At 43.2% G+C, this 15859-nt stretch overlaps 1 protein-coding gene across 2 annotated transcripts in view; it reads right to left on the bottom strand.

Annotated features, from left to right (window-relative positions):
* RERE (arginine-glutamic acid dipeptide repeats) overlaps positions 1–15583 on the bottom strand; it is a 350056-nt gene extending 334473 nt beyond the window's left edge. For both annotated transcript variants that reach the window (XM_084875723.1, XM_084875724.1), the window contains exon 1: positions 15091–15583. The gene's annotated coding sequence lies outside the window, so the exon portion shown is untranslated. The remainder of the gene's footprint in view (positions 1–15090) is intronic.
* Positions 15584–15859: the final 276 nt, after the last annotated feature.

Here is a 15859-nt window from a genome sequence, read left to right as displayed (position 1 = left end):
ATCATGGATCTAATAGGCCAATGAGCTTGGAAAAAAAGTAAAGACCTACAGCTCAACTTGATAAATTTTACTACAAATAATAAAGCATGTGGCCTGTGTGGCTTAGTGGTTGAGTGTCAACCCATGAACCAGGAGGTCAGGGTTTGATTCCAGGTCAGGGCACAAGCCAGTTTAGGACTCAATCCCCAGTGTGAGGATTGGTACATGCAGGAGGCAATCAATCAATCAATGATTCTCACCGCTGATGTTTCTATCCCTCTCTCTCCGGGGGAGGAGAGGTGAAGCAACAATGGTTAGCACTCAATTTTAAAAAAAAGACTAAAACCCACAAATTATATATTTACAAGAGTAAATTGTATGGTGAAGCTATAGTTCAATAAAGCTGTCATTTTTAATAAATAAATAAATGGTACTTAGAAAGAAGTACTACATATAACATATAAATCACCTGGGTCTATTATTGAGAGATCACAAAATGTGTATTTTAAAATTCTGGTATATAAAAAGAACATCAACTTCACTCCTGGTCAAAGAAATGCAAGTTAAGATAAGATACTGCACACTCGTCATCAGGTCAGCAAAAATTAAGAACTTTCATAATATCCAACCCTGGTTGTTGCTCAGTTCGGTGGGCATCATCCTGTGCACTGAAAGGCTGCCAGTGCAATTCCCAGTCAGGGCACATGTTTGTGTTTGGTCCCCCCTTGGGGTGCATACAGGAGGCAACTGATCAATGTTTTTCTCTCACATCGATGTTTCTCTCTCTTCTTCTCTAAAATCAATAAAAACATATTTTTCAAAAAAGGCTTAAAATACCCAGAATTGATGAGGAAACATGAAAATTTAAACCCTAAAACACTCTTTGTACACTGGCACATCTTGAAGGGTAAGTTATTAACAGTTTCAAAATTAAAAATGTACATGCCTATTAATTCAGCATTTCCACTCCTAAGAATTTACTATACAGATATAGCTATACAATTGTACATGTTCAAGGGATTTAAAAAGAAGAATCAAAACCAATTTAATTGTCCATCAACAGGAAATTCAAGTATACACTGAGTGGCCAGATTATTATGATCTCTAAATGCATAATAATCTGGCCACTCAGTGTATAACCTATATAATAAAAGGCTAATATGCAAATTGTCCCCTCGACCAGGAGTTCAACCAGCAGGCAGGCCGGCCAACTGCCCATGTCCCCTCTCCCTGGCCAGGCTGGCCGGAACCCACCCATGCACAAATTCATGTACCGGGCCACACACACTGAGTGGCCAGATTAATGCGTTCAGAGATCATAATAATCTGGCCACTCAGTGTATATCCACACATTGTCCTATTATGCAGTAGTTTAAAAAAAAAAAAAAAAAAAAAAAAAGACCTGAAGTATAATTACAGGTATTGGCTTGAAAAATATGGACTTGAAATATTAAGTAAAAAGCAATATTAAAGATAGTATGTATAATGTGTACATACATGCTTGTAAGTTTATAGAAAAAGCCTGCAAGAATATTGCGGAGTGGGCATTACTCTTTTTAGAGAGTATAAATGTGATTGAGTATAAGTTTTATAATTATAATTTGTAATTAATTTGAATGAATTAGGCTCTCAAAGTCAGACCCCAATGTCAAAACTCCCCATGCTATGACTCCACCTGTCTTTCAGTGCTGTCTGGTTCCAGCCAAACCAGTCTTCTTCCTGTGAGATATCAGCCCAAAGGACTACTCTTCAGAACGCTGTTAAACAATTTAAATCTGATCACCCACCAAATATAAATTACCTTAGTTTAAAGAACTATGTCAGCCTGTATCTGTTACAGAACATTTTAAAAGAATTTTTTGAAAAGGAAATTGAAACAATTTAATAATCTTCATCATACAAGCAACAAAAGCACTGTACTCACCATTCCCATGCTTTCCAACTTCCGTGCCTTTGCTCCAGTTTCCTGCCTGAAATCCTCTTAGCTATTTATCACATGTCCAATATTGCCAATCCTTCAAAACACAGGTTAAACACCTTCTCCTACACCAAATCTCTCTAATGCCCCAGCCAGAGTTAATTCTTTCTTTCTTTTTTACTTTCTTTAAGCCTCACCTGAGGATATAGATTTTTTTTTTTAAGGGAGAGAAAGAAATATCAATGTGAGAAAGAAACATTGATCAGTTGCTTCCCATATGTGCCCCAACTGGGGATCAACTACACAACCCAGGTATGTGCCCTGACTGGGAATCTTTTTGGTATATGAGACAACACTCCAACAGAGCCACATAGAGAGGGCAAATTCTCTTTCTTTCTTTCTTTTTATATATATTTTTTTATTTTATTTCATTTTATGTTTTTAATATATTTTATTGATTTTTTTACAGAGAGGAAGGGATAGGGATAGAGAGGTAGAAACATCAATGAGAGAGAAACATCTATCAGCCGCCTCCTGCACACCCCCCACTGGGGATATGCCCGCAACCAAGGTACATGCCCTAAACCAGAACCAAACCCAGGACCCTTCAGGCTGCAGGCCGATGCAGGCCGATGCTCTATTCACTGAGCCAACCCAGCTAGGGCCAAATTATCTTTCTTAACCCGTAGTACATCTCTTGAGGCACTTTATCTATCACTCAACTGGGTAAATGCCTCCGTCCCATTAGTGAAAAAATTCATCAAGTGCACAATCTGTCTTGGTGGTTTTGTATGCCCCATTTCATACATAAATGCATGTGTGCTGATTGGCTTGTGGGTGTGGCTTGTGGAGCAGAGTGATGGTTAATTTGCATATTATTCTTTTATTAGGTAGGATACTAGAGGCCCGGTGCACAAAATTCATGCAGAGGGGGTGAGGGGTATCCCTCAGCCCAGCCTGCACCCTCTCCAATCTGGGATCCCTCTCACAATCCAGGACTGCTGGCTTCCAACTGCTTACCTGCCTGCCTTCCTGATTGCCACTAACCACTTCTGCTTGCCAGCCTGATCACTCCCTAACCACTCCCCTGCCAGCCTGACTGATGCCTAACTGCTCCCCTGCCAGCCTGTTTGCCCCTAACTGCCCTCCCCTGCAGGCCTGATCACCCCTAACTGCCCTCTCCTGCAGGCCTGTTCCCCCCAACTTGCTCTCCCCTGTAGGCCTGGGTCCCCTCCCCCCCAAACTGCCCTTCCCTGCAGGCCCAGTTGCCTCCAACTTCCCTCCTCTGCCAGCCTGCTTGCCACCAACTGCCCTCCCTTGCAGGCCTGGTCCCTTTCAACTGCCCTCCCCTGCTAGCCATCTTGTGGTGACCATCTTGTGTCCACATGGAGGCAGGATCTTTGACCACATGGGGGCAGCCATCTTGTAAGCTAGAGTGATGGTCAATTTGCATACTACTCTTTTATTAGATAGGATAGAGGGCTGGTGCAAGGATGGGGGCTGGCTGGTTTGCCCTGAAGGGTGTCCCGGATCAGGGTGAGGATTCCCTTGGGGCATGGAATGGCCTAGGCAAGAGGCCTGTGGTGATTTGCAGGCTGGCCACACCCCCCAGCGACCCAAGCAGAGGCCCTGGTATCTGGGATATATTTACTTTCTACAATTGAAACTTTGTAGCCTCCTGCTTGCTCCTGGCAGCAGCCATTTCTGTTACTATTTATTTATCTTCTATAATTGAAACTTTGTAGCCCTGAGTGGAGGCCTGGGCCAGCCAGGGTATGCAGAAAGCTTGGCTTCCTCCATCGCCAGGGAAACTCAAGCCTCCCTCCTGCTGCTCAGTGGCTGCAGCCATTTTGGTTGAGGTTAATTTGCATACCCGCTCTTGAGTGGCTGATGGGCATGGCTGGTAGGCATGGATGGTGGATGTAGCAGGGTGATGGTTAATTTGCATATTACTATTTTATCAGATAGTATATTTTTATTGATTTTCAGAGAGGAAGGGAAAGGGAGAGAGAGATAGAAACATCAATGATGAGAGGATCATTGATAAGCTGCCTCCTGCACTCCCCCTACTGGGGATCCAGCCTGCAACCAAGCACATGCCCTTGACCAGAATCAAACCAGGGACCCTTCAGTCCATAGGCCAACACTCTAGCCACTGAGCCAAACCGGCTAGGGCACTAATCAACTTCTTAACACAAAATTTTAAGAAGTCCTTAGACACTAGAACTGTATTCATAACTTTGGGTCTAAGTTGATAGAAACAACTTGTGGCATTTAAGAGTTAATTTATTTATGACAATTATACAGTTGCACTCAGTATACTAGTGCAACTTTAGTGGCCAAAGCTGACGTAGTCTTAACCCTTCTAGAGTTTACAAAACAGCAATAAAACTGAGGTTGCAGAATCTGAGTACAACAGTCCAGATGCCTCTTTTCTAGCATCCCTGTCCTGTCATCATATTCTTGTTTCAGACTGAATATAATATGATTGGGCTTAGCTTTGCTCTGCTAACCTCAGTCATATATAATCATAGTCTCAAAGATTACAATCTTGTTACCAAAATGAGAATCAGCATATTACCAAAATGCCACAGCAGTTTTTATTAATGGTGGGCCACTTTTCTGAATGGCAATTCTTATTTAGCATATGATACTTCTCTTTAATTTCATCTCCAAGATCCTAAAATTTGAAAAATGCTTTGCAAGTCCCTTGCCATTCCACTCACCCTCCAAGTCCCAGAACTGTCATAAATAAAGTCAGGCTGTGGGGCTGCTGGATATATAGCCAACTGTTTTTAACTATTCCTCACAGACCATTAAACCAAGCTATTACAGAGCTGAAGCTATACCAATAAGATGCACAACTCATGTGTGTGTGTGTGTGTGTGTGTGTGTCCATTCTCTACCATCTAGACCCTCTCTAAGAGGGAATATTGTTAATGATTGGGCTTTCTTTAAGTAAAAACATTGATTGGACCTTTTCTTTAAATATATTTTTATTGATTTCTGAGAGAAACTGAGAGGGAGAGAAATATAGAAATATCAACAATGAGAGAGAATCATCAGTCAACTGCCTCCTGCACACCCCCTACTGGGGATCGAGCTCACAACCCAGGCATGTGCCCTGACAGGGACTCAAACCGGTGACCTCTTAGTTCCTGGGTCAACAGTTGGCTCAACCACCAAGCCACACCCAGCTGGGCATAGATCTTCTTTATAAGTATGAAGATTAAATGCAGATTGAAAGCTACATACACTAGTATATGAGGGTCTTCTGCTATCTTGCTCTTATTCATTTCTCTCAAACATGCTCTAAAACAGCTGTCCCCAACCAACGGTCCGCCAACAACTGGTAATCTACGAGGTCCAAAAGGTTGGCAACCACTGGTTTAAGTAAACCTTTGGAGCAGCGGTTGCCAACTGGTGGTCCGTGAGGTCCCAAGGTTGGCGACCACTACTCTAAAAGACTGTAGTAAATTAGTGAGACTTAGAAGGAAGAGAAATCGCTTACCTAAGCCTTAAGCTTAAGCAATACACTCCAAGCAATTTACTAGGCAGCTCTACACTGGTATTTTAACCAAGAGTCATATATGTGTGTGTGTGTGTGTGTGTATGTGTGTATATATAGATATAGATATAGATATAGATATAGATATAGATATAGATATAGATATAGATATAGATATATAAATATAGATATATAGATATATAGATATAGATAGATAGATAGATAGATAGATAGATAGATATAGAGAGAGAGAGACACACACACACACACACACACACACACAGTGTCCCCTTGAGAGGTCAGGAGTTCAATCGCTCACTATGACATGCCCTGATCACCAGGGGGCGGTACAGAACAAAGGCCCTGGCAGGCAGCCAGCAGCTGGCAGCCAGGGAAGGCCCCAATTAGCCGTGATCTCCGACCAAGCCTATGGACCCTGCCCACGCACAGATTTTATGCACCTGGCCTCTAGTTAATAATAAAATAATACTTCGCATTTCCAACTTGCCATTGTTCTACATACACACACACACACACACACACACACATATATGTCTCCTTCAGGAATATCATAAGATGAACAGCAGAGCTATGATGTTCTAATATCATATTAGAATTATTTATCAACACCCCAAAACTCATCATTACTCCATTTACTTGGTATTTAATCATGCACTGTTTTGTAATATTTCCTATATTCAAGGAACAGTAAAAACTTTACAGTTGGTTATTTAAAGAGAACTTATGCAAACCTTCTAGAGTTGACACATTGCTTCTACGTATCTCCTGGTTGTTGAGTGTTGCATAGACCAAAAAAAAAAAAAAAAAAAAGGAACATAGTGGAAGGCTAGATCTCTGATGATAATTATAATAACAACAAATATAGATTAATATTGATTGAGCAGGTACTTTTACCAGAGACATTTTAAGCACTTTATATGTATTAATTACTTTGGTCCTCACAACAAACTTGTGATATGGGTACTATTATTATCCCCATTTTACAGATGAGGAAACTGTGACAAAGAAACATCACTGAGTTAACAAGAAACAGATTAGGGATTGAGACTAGAGCTCTTAAATACTTTGCTACAATAGTAAAGAGGTTAAGAGCGGACAAATACAGATTGGTAAATTTTGAGGCTCGGTGCCCAAAAAATATCCAAGGAGACAGAGGGCAACATGGATATGGATTGCAGGAGAGAGAGAAGGGCTGCATTTATAAACTTGAGGTGAAATGAGGTCACTCTGGAAGACAATGCTAACGGAGAAGTTAATGGACAGAATCAGGAGGCACACTAATATTTAACACAAAGTTAGCATGGTGTCAGAGTTTATCAGACTTATTATCCAAATAATCACTTCATAAGTTGTATAAATGTTTAATTCTATGTTGTACATCTAAAATTAATATAATATTGTAGGTAGAATGTAATTGAAAAATAAAATATTTTAAAATAATTTCAAAATACAGTTAACACATTTTTAATGTTTTTATTGATTTGAGAGAGAGAGAAGAGGAGAGAAAGAAAAACACCAATGAGAGAGAACCATCAATCTCCTGCATGCCTTCTAACTGGGGATCGAGCCTACAATCAGAACAAGCGTCCTGACTGTGTGAATCTACCTAGTGAACTCTGGGTACATGGGATGGCACTCAACCAACTGAGCCACACAAGCCTGGGCCGCAGTTAACACATTTTAGGTGAAAGTGATAACACAAGAGGGTAATATTTTAGCACATTATAAATATAAAACACATTATTTCAAATCAAAATATATAAAGATTATACCTAATCTATGGAAACTATACCATAATTTAACTAAAAGACTACAGATTTATGGCAGCATTTGTGTGTTTGTTTTTTTATACATTTTATTGACTTTTTTCAGAGATGAAGGGAGAGGGAGAGAGAGCCAGAAACATCGATGAGAGAGAAACATCAATCAACTGCCTCCTGCACACCCCCTACTGGGGATGTGTCTGCAACCAAGGTACATGCCCTTGACTGGAATCGAACCTGGGATCCTTCATTCCGCAGGTCGATGGTCTATCCACTGAGACAAACCGGTTAGGGCGTGTGTGGTGTGTGTGTGTGTGTGTGTGTGTGTGTGTGTGTGTGTGTGTTTAATATTCTTTTTTTTTTTAATCTTTATTGTTGAAAGTATTACATATGTCCCCTTTTTCCCCCCATTGACCTCTTCTAGCTTACCCTCTCCCACCCCCTATCCAATGCTTTCACCACCCTATTGTCTGTGTCCATGAGTTATGTATATATGCATATAAGTTCTTTGGGTAGATCTCTTCGCACCCACCCTCCCTCCCCCGCCTTCCCTCTAAGACTCCACAGTCTGGCAGCATCTATTTTTATTGTTCATTGGTTATAGCTTAGGTTTTCATGCAAAATCTTTAGGCAAGAATGCCACATATATCACTGTTCCTAAAAAGAAAATAATCTGCTTTAAGATCTATCTTCAGACATGCTTTTCATGGAATATACAGTTGTAAAAAGAAAGATAACCTAAATGACCATATTTCAATGATTCTAAGATGCACGATGTTTTACATTTGTATAGCACTGGAACTGGGAACGGGTCTTACAGTTTAATTGCAGCATCTTTTTTTCATTCTATGGTACATAAAATAATGATGCATCTTACTACCGATGACATCTTAGATTCAATGAACTGTGACTTTCAGAATACATCTAATTCCGTGTATAAAAATACATATTATTATAGTATAGTTAAAGGGAAATTTTCTGTCTTCAAGAGGTTTACAATTTAATAAAAAGAAAAAGATTAAAACTAAGACACAAATGCAAGTAAACATTTACACAAGATATAAAATGACAAAATGAGTGAGAAAGTGAAAGAACCAAAGAAAATGCACTGAATTGGTAGAAAATAAGTGGCCAAACAAAAAAATGTAAGGCAGGCTGAGACCGGTTTGGCTCAGTGGATAGAGAGTAGGCCTGTGGACTGAAGGGTTCCAGGTTCAATTCCCGTCAAGGGCATGTACCTTGGTTGTAGGCACATCCCCAGTAAGGGGTGTGCAGGAGGCAGCTGGTCGTTGTCTCTCATCAATGTTTCTAGCTCTCTAGCTCTCTCCCTTCCTCTTTGTAAAAAAATCAATAAAATATATTAAAAAAAAAAAAAAAAAAAAAGTAAGGCAGTATGTTCCAAGTACAGTTTTCATTAATGTTTCTCTCTCACTTCACTGTTTCTATCTTTCTCCCGCCTCCCTTCTCCTATCTAAGTATGTCCACAGGTGAGGATTAAAAAAAAAAAAAAAAAAAAAAAAAAAAAAGATAGTGCACAGCAGCAAAACATAAGACTAACATTTGGAACTTCCTTATTAAGAAGAAATAGACAAGCCACTTGACAAAGGATTAATTTTACATGTTTTACAAACTGTTCTACAAAATATTAGCTTTTATAAGATGGTCATAGTATTCTTTGGGGAAGAAAAAAAGAAAACCAAGCAACACAAACAAATAAAATGTCCTCAGAACACTTAAAATACTTGTAGCATATTAGTACGCTATGAATATAGTTTGGGAACCAATGACTTAGATAAATAAGTAGATAAGTAGTTGGATAGATTCACAGAAAATATAAGGAGAGCATCACTGGTTTGATTCGAGGTCAGGGCACATGCCCAGGTTTCGGGTTCAGTCGGGGTGTATATGAGTAGCAACTTATCAATGTTTCTCCCTCCCTCCCTCTACCTCTCTCCCTCTCCCTCCCTCCCCCTCCCTCTCTCCCTGCCTCCCTCCCCCGCTCTAAAATCAATAAAAACTTTTTTTAAAGTCCCTGGAAATGGAAACAGAAGCATAAAGACAGAAAGAAACCTTAGGAGATAAAACAGTGGAGTGAAAGTAAGAGGATTAGGTGAGCCAGCCCATGAGGGAAAAGGGTAAGTTAGTATAGTATTGCCCAATCTGAGCAGCCTTGGTGGTGGCCCTGCCAGAGAGAGCAGGATCACAGACTGGTGATGTCACAGCAGTGACCCACACATAAAGGAGAAGGGAGGGAAAGAGGAATGAGGGGACAGTGAGGACACAGGCTCTAGATTTAATAAGGAGCACTTAGTCACTTGAATGATATTTTCATATATCAAACATTTTTTTAAGTCAGTGGCCAGAGCCTATGTGTCCCACTAAGAATCAAACTCCCCAGAGACTACAGCTCCCAAGTATAGCCAGATTCTGCTTAGGAAGGGAGAGGTTTCCAGAGCCTCCCAGGCAGCTTCTCTGAATTCATACATGCAGACATTTGCCTACATTCCCACCTGTTCACACTCCCCTCACACATGTTAAGTGCCACCACACACACACCTCCAGAAGAAGTAACAGGGTCAGGAGTCAGACCTCTAGGAGCCTGGTGGACATGCATAGGTCCATGAATGCACGTGTGCATGTTCTGCTGAGTGTGCGAGTGGCGGTGTGCGGAGTGGCCGTGTGCTGGATTGGGATTTTGTAGGAATGACTCTCCCCTGCTGTAGAGATTCACAGAAAATAAACATATACACCCCGACTGAACCCGAAAAGGACTCTAGAGATGCTACATGGCCATGTGTGCTCACAAGCTCTCTTTCAGTAGCCCAGGCCCTTAATGTAAATACTGTCCCCATTGGAGTGGTGTCCTTATGCTACATACATGCACAGCCCTGCACGAGGGTATGGCTCAACAGCCTGCCTGTTAAGGAGGGAACAAGGCAGTCTGGCCACTGGAGCTGGTGGGATCCCTCACAGTACTGCAGTACCCGTAAGTCTCCACTGAACCTGGGATTCTTGTCTTGCTGTCAGGCCTGCCTCCCAAGCTCACATTTATGTTTCACTTTTCCCCAACACCTGAGATGACTTGGGATACATCCTATTCTCGGTAACAAAGCAGCCTAACCAAAACCCTTACAAATCACACCTATAACTACTTTAGAATTGGTGCCTGACTAGTGGCTTCAACTTCTGATGCAAAGGCCCAAAGACAAATAGGCTGTGAGGATTCCTCAAACACCAAGTGCTCTATGAATTAGAGGTCATATTGATGTGTAATTTAACCACATAGGGAAAATTTTTGCAGTTAAATATATTGCTTATGGTTAATGATATACTGGCAAATTTTACCAAATAAAAATAATAATTTTACATTGGCACAAATAGTTCATTTATAGAAATAGTCCTTATATGAGCCATCCTATCCAATCTAATTACAGATACGTGTTACACCTTATATTGCTTGGCATGCCAAGTTAGTTATACAAATCACAATTCCAACCAAACTCCAAGCTAGTAAATATATTTAGTATTTGAGAATGTTTTAGTTATTAGTAACCTAATATTCATTAAAATGGCTTAAGTTATCTAACAATTTTCTAACACATAAATGCTTTCTTCTCATTATTTAAGAAACTCTAGGACTCTGATAAGAAACCAAGCACAAGCCAACAGGCTCACCAAAATCACGCTTAAATAGGACAAGCAAAACTATAAATTTGGAATAATTACCAAGATACTAATAATTAACAATCACTTAAATATGATTCAAGAGAAATTCCTGGTTATTGAAAACCCCTGTGATCAACCAGAGCACAGCATTATCAGAAACTGATTATGTAAAACAATAGTGCATTGTTTCAAGGGAGTATGTGTATATGTAATGACGTTCACAGCTATGTTATACTAATGACTCAAACATCTGAATTTTCTGCTATCTTAATCTTTAAATCAACTGCAAAAGAAGCTGCCAAAAGCAGTCAGTAGGAAAGCACACAATTCCCAAAAGAATTTTGTATATACAACTCATTTTAATACTTAAATGGGGTTTTTTTATTAATGAAATTTGGACAAGATGTTAAAGATTCAAAACTAATTTGAAAAGTAATGGGTGCTTACCAAGTCCCTAATAATATTCAACACACACTGGTTTTTAGAAGATCACAGATCATATTCTTTTTTTTTTTTTTTTCATATTCTTATATGTACATTTTACAGCACCTGGCATATTCTTGTCCAATATTATATACAATTATGGCAGGACCTGACAGTGGTTACTGTCCCACTTTAAAAAAATATATATATTATTGGTTTCAGAGAGGGAAAGAGAGATAGACATCAATGATGAGAAAGACTAATTAATCGGCTGACTCCTGCATGACACCTAATGGAGATCAAGCCCACAACCCAGGCATGTGCCCTTGACCTGGAATTGAACCCAAGACCTTTCAGTCTGGAGGCCTATGGTCTAGCCACTGAGCGAAACTACAATAGTTAGGACCTGTCCCACTTTTTAAAAGAGTTTTGACTGAACAATAAGTCAAGGTTGAAAAAATAATTGGTGCATGTATTTCTTAATTTGGATTACCTTTTTGTTGTGAATTGGTTCTAGTTACTCTAGTTACCTTGAAACAAAACACTGGCAAAGACTATATTGGATTGAAATTACATGACTCTATTCCTACTGAATAAATAATACATTTCAACTGTTCATATTTCATTGTAAAAGATATACAACTCTAGAGATTTGCGCTAAGTTTTGAAAGCAAAGTGAATCAGAAATCACATTGCTAGGAGGAAAGTCTGGAAGAGAGATATTTATGCTCTACTGAGTTCCCCTTGCCACTACAAACCTCTCCAACAGCCTATTACATTAAAACAATTGGCATGGGGAAAGATGTATGATATAAAAACCCTTTGAGGCATTTGTCAAGCAGATTATCTCTCAAACTACACCTTGGTTTAGAAACCTTTGAACAGGAATTTGGTGTGTTAATCTATGTGCACACTCTTGTCACATGTTCTCTTACCTCTGACTTTTTAAATCTAAACCATACAGTAAGTCATTCTATCAGACGACTATATATATGTTTGCATGACTACTGAAAACATCACTGCAGTCAACGACAGTACACATGCAAACCTGCTGATTTTAGTGAGCTTCTCCCCTATCCCTCTACCTTCTACCTGCCTTACTCCACATACACACACACACACACACACACACCCCTCCCCCGGTTAAATCCCAAAGGAAACTCTGAGTCCGGTGATAGGATTTTTCTTGTCTATAGGGTAGGTCTATTTAACTTTTTATTAATGATACTGAAAACTTTTTAAACCCATGATGCAGACAGTGGGGTGGTAAGGGCTTGGGGTGGAGGGCAGGGGTGGGCTGGCGGGGGTTCGTAGGGGAAAAAAGGGGACATATGTAATTCTTGTAACAATAAAGATTTAAAAATTAAGTAAAGCTTTTTAAAGACTGCTAATGTATATATAATTTCCCACACCAAAAACCAAATAAACCCCCTACTTTAATATTTCAAGACAAATTAAATTTCTCATATGAGAATATCAGTTCAAGAGTCCTTAGAAGTCACAATGCGTAAATGCTTCTGATAATACAACAAATTAATGTCAAGGTGCACAGCCAATAACGCAAAAAACCTCCATACAACATTACCCGTCAAAGGTCATCTGTACGGCAGCTCAGAGAAGTGGCATGAGCTGAGGAGCACAACTGCGATCCAAAAAAATCATTAGGCCTCAACTGTTACTCCCCTCCCCCATCCTCATCTTCTCATCCTTCACAGCAATTAAGCAGTAGAAGGTGCTTTTCTGCAGCCTACCATCATCCACACCAACCTCCATCCTTGGCCCAGAGCTGGGTTCACCCCGGGTGGACCCTCTCAGCCTATTATTTATTTCCTGTCCATGTTCAAGAAAGCTTCTACACTGGCATCCAAAGCAGAAAACCAGATCTTGTCTCATAACCCCTATTCATAAAACAGAACAAAACACAATGACAGCTCCGGAGCCGGAGGACTATCGAACCATCAGACCGCTAATATGTCACAGCGCCCGCACACACTGGGCTAAATGTTAACCTCAAGTGCGATCTGAAGCGTAACCGAGACCGACTACTTCTGAGGCGACCCTGGTCACATTAAATAAATACAACAAATAAGAGTCAACGGAACAAATCCCCGTCCCCAGTGAAGTCAGGGGCAATGAGGAATGCGGAGGCAACTGCCTATCAGGCCACGACACACGAACGGGGTGTATCTTCACGTGCACAAAAGAGAAAGAGCAGCAGACACCAGGTGTGCAAAGGGAAGAGACGAAGGTGGAGGAGTCTGAACACGTTTTTGAGTGTCCTTTAGCTTCCAATGTGCTCTTCTGCCTCTCACGAGGTGGCCAAAGAGGCCAGGCATGAGATGGGCGGAAAGAAAGCTGAGAAAGAAAAGCACCCGCCCTTCCCCCACCGTCTCTCCTCTGGCCCCAGAAGAGCTGTGTTTGTCTGTGCAAACCTAGTCCCACATATGGGGGAGAGAGAACGAATGTGTGTATGAAGAACAATGAGCCCTCAGCCCGAGAGAGAGAGAGAGAGAGAGAGAGAGAGAGAGAGAGAGAGAGAGAGAGAGAGAGAGAGAGAGAGACAGACCAAGCTTCTGCCTCTGTTCCCTGCGACCTCAACAACAGGGAGAGCTGGAAGCCAGCTTTCCGTCCAGCCTAGGCCCTCACAATCAGAAGTGGTTTATAATTTACGGTGGGATTAACTCCCCGAGCAAACCCAGGGAAGGAAATAGCTACCCAAAGATGATTTTATTATTCTCTCTCCCCTCCCCCAACAGACTGAGGCTAGAGAATCCAGTGTACACCAGACAAAAAAAAAGGTCTCTCTTTACATGGAAAGCAACTATCAAAACTGTTTCCAATCTAAGCACAGGATGCATTCATTTGTGTTGCATTAAAATGTTTGTTTTATAATTCTCCAGGTGCTAGATATCTTTTACTAGATACCTTTCTTGGGGGGTTAAAAAAAAATTTTTTTTCCCTCTGGAGAAAGCTATTTCAGGATTCACACAAAACTACTTTCTAAATGTATCTTAAAATAGTAACACATCCTGAAACATTTAAGACACCCAGTTTCACAAGGACACATTCTGCTTCAGTCAATGTTTGAAGTCTGTAACCCAGCGGGGTGGGGGGGATTGTAAGCAAACCCTTGGAGAAGAGGCGGAGGAAAATGACAATTCCACAATGAATCATCTGTGTTCCTTTCAACAACTTCTGCAGCAACCCGTTTCAAAGGAAACCTAAAACATAAAACACCCCCCCCCCAGCCTCCCATCGCACACCATCCATGTAAAACTACTTCTCCCGCTTCCAAAACCTTAAAAAGAAAAACAAATAAAATAGGAGCCGCTCTCTTTCCCAGAGCAGAAGGAAGACATGAGCAGAAGCAGCTATTCCGCTGCAAGTTGAGTTTTGGGTCTCATAATGTAGTCATCGGAGAACTAGAGATCGAGAACAAAAAAAAAAAAAAAAAAAAAAATACAAAAACAAAAAAAAGAGCGAATCTTCTCCAGCGTGAGAATGAAGACAAGCAGCCAAGTCCTCCCCCGAGACCCCCGGGCCCACAAACCGGCGGGAGATGCCCCGCCGCCCCGGGTCCCGCCGGCACCGGAGCCCGCAGACCGCTCAGCCCGGCGGGGGCCCGGGACGCGGGCACCGGCGGGGGGCGGGGGGCGGGGGGCGGCCGGCGGGGAGGGACACACCGGGCCTCCGCCCCCGGCGCCCCGGACGGGCCGGTCCACGCCCACCGCGCCGCCCGCCCCGCGCCCCGGACCCGGACCGGGAGCCGGGAAAGCGGGCGCCCGCCCCGCGCGGGCAGGAGGCAGACTTACCTCCCCGGCGGCGCTACACCATCAGTGGAGGGTCGGCGGCTCCGGGAAGGCGGGGACGGGCGGAGGCCCTCGGACGGGGCTGGGCTGCGGGCTCGGGCCGAGGGGGCGGCCGCGGGGCGGCGGCGGCGGCGGCGGCGGCGGGCTGCCCTCCCGTGACCTTCCGCGCGGTCTCCGCTCCCGCTCCTCGCTCGCTCGGGGCTTCAGGGGCGGGCGCCGGGGACCATGTCTGTTTTGTTTCCCTGAGGATGCTGGTGATGGGCTTCTCCCTCCCCCGGGAGGGAAGCGGGCGGACAATGTGGGGGCGACGCGGGAGGCGGAGGCGGGCGGAGGCGGGGACGGACCGAGCCGGGCAGCGTCTCGGCGGCGCGGGAGGAAGAGGAGCGGGGAGCGCGGGGGGCAGCTCGCGAGCGTCTGCGGGAGCAGCGGCGCCTCAGCGATGGAGGCCGAGCCGCGGCGGGGCTGCTGCACCGGCCCGCAGCCCACTCCGCGCCCGGGGCCGGCCCACCTCGCAGTATCGCGCCTCCCTATTGGCCCCCCGCGGCGTGACGCGCGCGGAGGCGGGGCCAATGGGAGTCGGAGACCGGGCGGAGGGGGCGGGACCCCTCCTTTTTTTCCTTTTTTCTTTTTTTCTTTCTCATGACATGGGCAGCGGGGAAGGTGGGCAGCGGCCGGGCGGTGGGCCGGGCTCCGGCGGGGGTCGTGCGGGCGGGGCCCGCGGCCGCCGGGGGCAGGTCCCGGGGGCAGCAGGGGCCGCGCGGTCCCGTTGCTC

Source organism: Pipistrellus hanaki, assembly GCF_964339955.1.
Source record: "Pipistrellus hanaki genome assembly, chromosome: 2".
Taxonomy (NCBI): domain Eukaryota; kingdom Metazoa; phylum Chordata; class Mammalia; order Chiroptera; family Vespertilionidae; genus Pipistrellus; species Pipistrellus hanaki.
Note: the sequence above shows the minus strand (reverse complement) of the source record. Positions and strands in the feature narration are given on the sequence as shown.